The sequence below is a fragment of the Budorcas taxicolor genome, chromosome 1 (genome assembly GCF_023091745.1).
Source record: "Budorcas taxicolor isolate Tak-1 chromosome 1, Takin1.1, whole genome shotgun sequence".
In the NCBI taxonomy this organism is placed as follows: domain Eukaryota; kingdom Metazoa; phylum Chordata; class Mammalia; order Artiodactyla; family Bovidae; genus Budorcas; species Budorcas taxicolor.
The window spans coordinates 47,976,541-47,984,247 of record NC_068910.1 but is presented as its reverse complement, the minus strand read 5'-3'; the positions used below and the strand labels follow the sequence as shown (position 1 = coordinate 47,984,247).

Genomic DNA, 7,707 nt, shown 5'->3' with positions numbered 1-7,707 from the left:
TGGTGGGCAGTGTTTTGGTAAGGCTGTGGAGATATGACTTAGTTATAAAGGGGTTGGTTAGGTAGGGTTGTCGTCTGTGGCAGGTTCCCAGGTATTCCCTGAAACCAGACATTTTCACAGAGTTCTGGTGCCTCAATTTAGCCGATTTTGTCATTTATTAGCTCTGAGACCTCAGAGAAGCTATTTAGCTGATGTAAGCTTCTGTTGCCGCATTAATAAAATGGGAATAATAATAGAAACTCTCTTTCTTAGAGTTTTGGTGGGAATTTAATGGGATACTGTATCTGCCCATGTATGTAGTGTACTGACGTGGAGTGGTCAGTACATTAGATTTAACAGCAATGTTCCCTGCAAGCCATAAGTTAGCATAAATGGTACTAAGGATAACTCAATTCACTATGTGTGTATTTGTGTGTATTTGATTTCTCTTGAGACTTTCTCTGATTCAGGGGTTAATCAGAAGTGTGTTGTTTCCTTCCCAAGTATCTGGAAATTTGTCTTTTACCGATTTCTAGTTAAGTTCCATTATGGTCAGAGAGTACACTGTACATGATTTAAATTCTTTTAAATTTGTTGAGGTTTATTTTATTCACGAGGCTATAGCCTCTGTTAGTATTTGATCTCTGAGCTTTTAAAAAGAATGTGTATCCTGTTATTGTTGGGTGCTCTGTAAATGTCAGGGAGTTCTGTTAGTTGGTGGTGGAGCTGAGCTCTTATAGATCCTGATTTTCCATCTAGTTGCTTTATCTGTTGTTGAGGGAGGGTTGTTAGAGTCTGCAGTTATCATTGTTGTTTCTTAAAAGATTTATTTACTGTTTTTGGCTGTGCTGGGTCTTCGTCGCTGCACAGGCTTTTCGATCCAGTTGCTGAGAGCGAGGCCTCATCTGCAGTTGCGGTGCGCCGGCTTCTCTCCGCGGAGGCTTCTCCTGCTGCGGAGCACAGGCTTTCGGGCGTATGGGCTTCTCTAGCTGTGGCTCGCGGGCTCAGCAATTGTGGTTCCCAGGCTCTAGAGCACGGGTCCAATGATTATGGCACATGGGCTTAGTAGCTCCAAAGCGTATGGGATCTTCTGAGCCGGAGATCGAACCTGTGTCTCCTGCATTGGCAGGCGGATTCTCCACGGCTGAGCCACCAGGGAGGCCCCACAATTATCACTGTTGATGTGTCTTTTTCTCCTTTAGTTCTGTCAGGTTTTGCTTTCTATGTCTTTCAGCTCTGTTCACTGGCACAGACACATTTACAGATGCGATGTGTTCTTGGTGGATTGACCCTTTTATCATAGCATCACAGTAAATTAGAATCTAGAAGACCTCAACTCTTTTACAGTAACAGGAAGTGTGAAGTGAAAGCCTCTCAGTCATGTCCAACTCTTTGTGACCCCATGGACTATACCGTCTATGGAATTCTCCAGGCCAGAATACTGGAGTGGGTAGCCTTTCCCTTCTCCAGAGGATCTCCCCAACCCAAGGATCAAACCCAGGTCTCCCGCGTTGCAGGCGAATTCTTTACCAGCTGAGCCACAAGGGAAGTCCATAATAACAGGAAGAAGACCCTAAAGGAGAAGGATGGTTAATAAGCAGTGGCTGCTTTCTATGTACCCAGCTGCCTAAAGATACAGCTGTGAACTCATTTTACAGGTAAGGAACCTGTGTACTGGGTCCAAGTTCCACAGGTGGGATGCGGCTGAGTTGGAATTCAAGCCCAGGCGGAGGGCACCCAAAGCTACCATTGTTCATTCCCATCTCTTCTTTTCCACTTGTCTCTCTCCTGTCACTCCTTTCTGGTGAAACCTGTGTCCTCTCAAGGCCTGTCCCTTGGCAGCTGTTTCACAGCAAGACCGTGGAAGGTGGAAGTCAGAGGGACCCACGCTGGAGCCACAAATCCTGTCTGGATTAGCCAGGTGACCTCAGCATGTTATGTTACTCAGCTTCTTCCGTTTATTCTTCACTTATAAAATGGGCATAATACCGGACTTGCTTCATAGAGCTGCTAGAAAATTGAGTAAGTTGGTATTTATAAAGCTCCTAGAACAATGCCTGATACAATAAGTATTCATTAAGTCCTTGCTGTTATTCCTCCCACACCATTACATAAATGGTCTCTTTTCGTGGAACTGTCTTTCCCCATTGTCAACTGTATTCAAGATTTTTTTTTTTTTTTAACATTTACCTAGTGGCTTGGAATGCCCCTGGCCCACTGTCACTTGCCTCCAGGTATGTGTGTGTCCAATTTAAAAAACAGGAATGTGTACCGGGCTGAGCAGGAAGCCTGGATTCTCACAGGTGCTTAGTAAACGAGTGCAGTTTTGAGCTGTTAGGGGAGAGGACTCCCTTTAACCCTCAGAAGAGTTCTATAAGCCAAATCCATATTTGTTATTCCTACTTTACAAGTAAGAAATGTGAGGAAAGAGGAGGTTGAGTAATTTTGCCCCAGGGCGTGTGGCTAATCATAGATGGGTTTTAAAAATGTTTATTTATTTATTCATTTATTAGCGGCCGTGCTGGGCCTTCGCTGCTACGCAGGCTTTCCTCTGGTCGTGGTGAGTGGAGGCTACTCTCGTTTCGCTGTGTGAGCTCCTCACTGTGGCGGCTTCTCTTGTTGCGGAGCATGGGCTCCACCCCGCGGCCTTCAGTACTTGCAGCTGGGCTCAGTAGTTCTGGCTCCGGGGCCCCAGAGCACACGCTCAGTAGTTGCAGTGCTTGGGCTTAGCTGCTCCACGGCATGTCGGATCTTCCCGGATCAGGGATCGAACCCTTATCCCCTGCGTTGGCAGGCAGATTGCTTACCACTGAGCCACCAGGGAAGCCCGGAGGTAGGGTTTTGAATCAGGCTGTTGCCCCAGTGTGTGTCCCTTCACCTCTGCCTCACTCTTCTCCCAGGAAAACAGCTTGTGCAGGACGGACCAGGAAATGGACAGTGTCGCCCGAGTGGGGGTTGTTCAAGGAGTGAGTGACAGGAGAGAGCGGCTAAGCTATTACTGTAGTTCCAGTGGGCATGCTGTGGAGTCAGATATATTTTGAAGGTTGAAACAATGAGACGTGCTAGTGGATTGGATGTGCAGGGTGAGGCAAAGAGAGGAGTTAATGGATTATGATTCTTCTTGTCTTGTTTTTATGGACTATAATTGCTTTACAATCTATGTTAGTTTCTGCTGCACAGTGAAGTGAAACAGCCATATGTATACATATAGCCCCTCCCTCAGGGGCCTCCCTCCCATCACTTCCCCCCATAGAATATTACTCCACCCCTAAAAGGAATGAAATAGAGTCATTTGCAGAGAAAATAGATCCTGTTTTTCACTTGAGCATGGGAGATGCAGATGTCATTTGTGCAGAGACGAATCCCAGGGAGATTACCAAGATACCAGTCCCCAGCCTCACCCCTGGAGATCCCCAACCCCACAAATGCCCCAGCCTGGCCTCCTACCCACCACACAACCTCTCTTTAGCTCTGGAAAGTGAGGGGGCAACACAAAATCCTCAGCTTCTTGGAACAGGACCCCACCGTCCAGCCAATAGGAAGTGATTTGGGGTCCACCCTGGGCTCTGAACCAAGGCCTCATGGGAAAGGACATAACCTTAGCCTCAGATTACTCTGGTTGACTGTGCTCAGACCCTGAATGGACAGGAAATACCCTTGACACCCATTAACCACACAGAAGCCAAATCCCTGTTTGGCCAAGAGATTCCTCCAGGCCCTGAATGGCTGGAGGATACACCCTCTTCAAGGTCTGATGGGTCGGAAGACACTCTTGGAAGCCACGATTGGTCAGGAGATGGCCTGTGTGGACTCCCACTTCTCCTTTCTCCCTCGTGAGAGCCCCACAGGCAGAGTGGCCTAGGTCCAGGAGGGGTATTCCGTACAGCTGGGCCCAGGAAGAGAAGCCCCTCTTCTTCCTGATGAAGTGCTGGTGGTTGCCCTTCTCATTCTGAATGGCGGTGACACGCTCGTCCAGCGCATTAGGCTCGTGGCAGTGGTAGGGCACATGCTGTAGGCGGGGCCGCTGCAGTAGTCAGGGGGCACCATGCCATAGATGTGCACGTGGTCACACTACGCCACCGCAGTCGCCATGGTGAACTAGCCTGTGCTCAACCACGAGTAGGACTCTTCCCTGTCCTTGCCTGCCTCACTCCGGAAGAGGTCATCAGACTGGCTCATGCAGCCAAGAGAGATGGCGTAAGCTTCCATGTTGGGGAACACCAGGCCTGCCCGCTGGATGACACGCACCAGCCTGTCCTGGGGCATCTGCATCTTGTTTGGGAGACCCCAGGAGGTGAACAGGGTTTCGGAGGTCTGGTTGATGAACTCCTAGAGTCTCCGCAGCGCATGGAATGCACTAGAATGGGCTGCTACACGGAAGGTGGTCTAGTTACCCACAAGGTGGTCTGAGTAGCCCATGGTGGGGGTGTCGTTCATGCAGATTGTGCACTCGGCCTGCTTGACCTCAGGGCCCAGTTTGGTTCCTAGCAGGTGGCTGGAACTGATGACAATCACATTGGTGGCACTGGGTGGGCAGTGTCTTGTGGGGGAGAATGGGGATGTAGCCGTCAGTGATGCTCCACTTCTTGAGGTTGACCAGCTGGCGGATCTGGCTCCACTTCTTGAGGTTGACCAGCTGGCGGATTTGGCTCCACTTCTTGAGGTTGACCAGCTGGCGGATCTGGCCCCACAGGGAGCTGTAATGAGAGACCTCACTGGCACTGTTGGAGCTACAGAGGGTGAGGGTGGTGATGAGAGCAAAGAGGATCACGCACACTGCTGACCACTGCTGTTATTGTTATTCATCTCTCTCTGGCGACTGCTGTGGGGCAGAGGCCGGCATCCTGCAGATGGCCCAGGGGGGGAGGGGTGTGGGGGTCACACCTCCCCTGGGGGGCGCCAGCTCCTCTCAGCCCCCAAGCCCCCTCACATGGTGCCTGGAGCCCAGAGTTGAGGTCTGCGCTGCTCTGGCTGCCCAGGCCCTGCTGCCAAAACAGCTGTTTTGATTGATTCTGGTTTTTCAGTGAAATAAGGGTGTACAGGGCATGCTCAGTTGCACAGTCATTTCCGACTTTTTGAGACTTCATGGACTGTAGCCTGCCAGGTTCCTTTGTCCGTGGGATTCTCTAGGCAAGAATACTGGAGTGTGTAGCCATGCCCTCCTCCAGGGGATCGTCCCAACCCAGGGTTCAGATCCCAACTGGTATCTCCTGTGTCTCCTGCACTGTAGGCAAATTCTTTACCGCTGAGTCACAGGGGAAGCCAAGAAGCAAGGCAGTTGGCTGAGAATGAGGACAGAGTGTGGGGTGAAATGGCTGTTTTAGAGGCTGGGAGGCTGAGTGTATGGGGGACATTGAGTAGAATAACCTGGTAATGAGGAAAGCCTGCTTGAGTCTTGTCGTCAGGAGCCAAGTGCAACTAAGCAGGTGCTCATGTGGCTGCTCAGCCGTGTCTGACTCCTCGCAACCTCATGGACTGCAGCCTGCCAGGCTCCACTGTCCATGAGATCCTCCCGACAGGAAATATTGGAGTGAGGTGCCGTTTCCTCCTCCAGGGGACCTTCCCAACCCAGGGTTCAAACCTGTGTCTCCCGCACTGGCAGGCAGATTCTTACCACTGAGCCACATGAGAAGCCCCACGCAGGAGATAATACACACTTCAACCAGGAGATACTGTGTGCAAAAGACAGGTGGGCTTAGGAGTGCTGAGGTTCGGTTAGGCAAGTGTGAGAGAGATGGCAGGAGGGTCCCTGATTCAGCCTCCTTCCTACTCCCCAGACCTTGGTCCTGTTTCCGATGCTGGTCTTGTTTTTACTGGTGCCTTCCTGGTCTCTTTGCCCCCATCTACCTTCCTGCCCATCACCCCTCTGGGCCTCAGCCATCCTCCTCCTCTTTCTCCCCGACCCCTCCTTCAATTTCTCATCCTGAGAAAACGAGGCCCACAAGCCAGCTCAGCCAGAAGTGGAACTGGTACTTCAAAAGGGCACAGTAATAGTGACTTTCTCTGTTTGACAAAGACTCCTACCTGCCTGCCAGCACCAGAGCTGATTTTCTTAGAATGCAGGCTCCTTGAAGTTGGAGGAAGCAGCTTGTCCACCCATCAATAAGTGTGGCCCAAGGTGTAATTATTGTTAGGCCTGTTGTGAGAGGCGAAGGTGATCCCTGAGCTTCCCCTCTGCTGTGTTCCATAACGAGCTTGTCTGGTGGAGGAGATGGACCCAGGCCCAAAGGACTCAGTTGGGATGTGTCCTGGTCTCCCTTCAGACTGAAGGACTTATTCCCCCAGCTTCTGGGAGTGCTGTGGGCAGGTGGCCCCCTGCTGTCAGCAGTCTCAGGAATTGTTTAGCTAAGGTCCAGCCTGCATCCAGTGACTGGTTTATACCAGGTTGTAAAGGCCTGACTTTCTCAACCCAAGTTGAGGTGTCTCAGAAGGGTCATTCCAGTGACAGAGCTCCTGGGGGAGGTGGCGGGGAGGTGAGCTGAGGCTTTCACAGCTTCACTTCTCCATCTCCTCAATTCTTGCCTCCCTCCTCTCCCTCTGACAGATGTTGACCTCAAGGGCACCCCTTAATCAACGTAATCACCCTCATCTCCCTCTCAGAGATTCTTCTGGGGAACCCAACTTGCAACAGTTGAGGCCGGTAGTGACCCAAGAAAGCAGACACTAAGGTGAAATTGGTTTTCTTGGCGTAGCACTAACATCACACCTGAACTCTAAAATGATCCCTTCCCTGGATTCCTCCTGTTCTACAAAATCATAATTGCACGTGTGTTTTGCTGAAAGTTTTCACTTTTGTCTCAGGTTCAAAGGATTTGTTAACAAAATAAGCCACTCATTCTATATAAATAAATAATACAAATGTTTGTTAGAGGATTATCTAGCTTACTTTCAATATATTAACATTAAAAGAAAAGATAAATAGAAACAATAGAAGATACATATGCAAGAAGATCAAACTAGTCAATCCTAAAAGAAACCAGTCCTGAATGGAAGGACTGATGCTGAAGCTGAAACTCCAATACTTTGGCCACCTGATGGGAAGAGCCGATTCATTGGAAAAGACCCTGATGCTGGGAAAGATTGAAGGCAGGAGGAGAGGGAGATGACAGAGGATGAGATGGTTGGATGGCATCACTGACTTGATGGGCATGAGTTTGAGCAAGCTCTGGGAGTTGGTGATGGACAGGGAGGCCTGGCATGCTGCAGTCTGTGGGGTTGCAGAGCCAGACACGATTGAGCGACTGAACTGAACTGAACTGAGAGGATACATCACCAAATTGGGTTTTGACCAGCATCCAGACTCAAACAGCACTGGGAAGTCCCTGCGACACAGCACGTCTGGAGTCCCAGTTGGGAAAAAGGACCCAGGCATCGCATCTGCTCCATGGATGAGACTTCAAAGGCTGCACCTCGGGGTTCCCGCTTTTAATCCCAGGACGCAAACTGATATCATTAATCTGTGAGCAAACAGCAGCTCTGGTTTCCTATTAATGCTGTTTGCTTTGTCTTAGAAAACTTGGAATGTTGTTAAGCCCAGGACTTGGTTGGCCAGGGCATCTCCAGGGGCTCAACAGTCTCAAGATTCATCCTCTACCTATGGTGCTTGCGAGGCTTCCACTCACAGCAAGTAGTCACTCACAGTCAGGGCAGTGTCCAGGCAGGTTAGAAGCAAGGTCAGAGGCCTGCTCTGCTTCATCTGTGGAGCCTAAACAAGACTATTTAATTTCC

General features: G+C 50.0%; 1 pseudogene; it reads right to left on the bottom strand.

Annotated features, from left to right (window-relative positions):
- Positions 1 to 3,646: 3,646 nt before the first annotated feature.
- Positions 3,647 to 4,836, bottom strand: LOC128051883 (alpha-N-acetylgalactosaminide alpha-2,6-sialyltransferase 6-like; annotated as a pseudogene).
- Between the last annotated feature and the right edge of the window lie 2,871 nt (positions 4,837 to 7,707).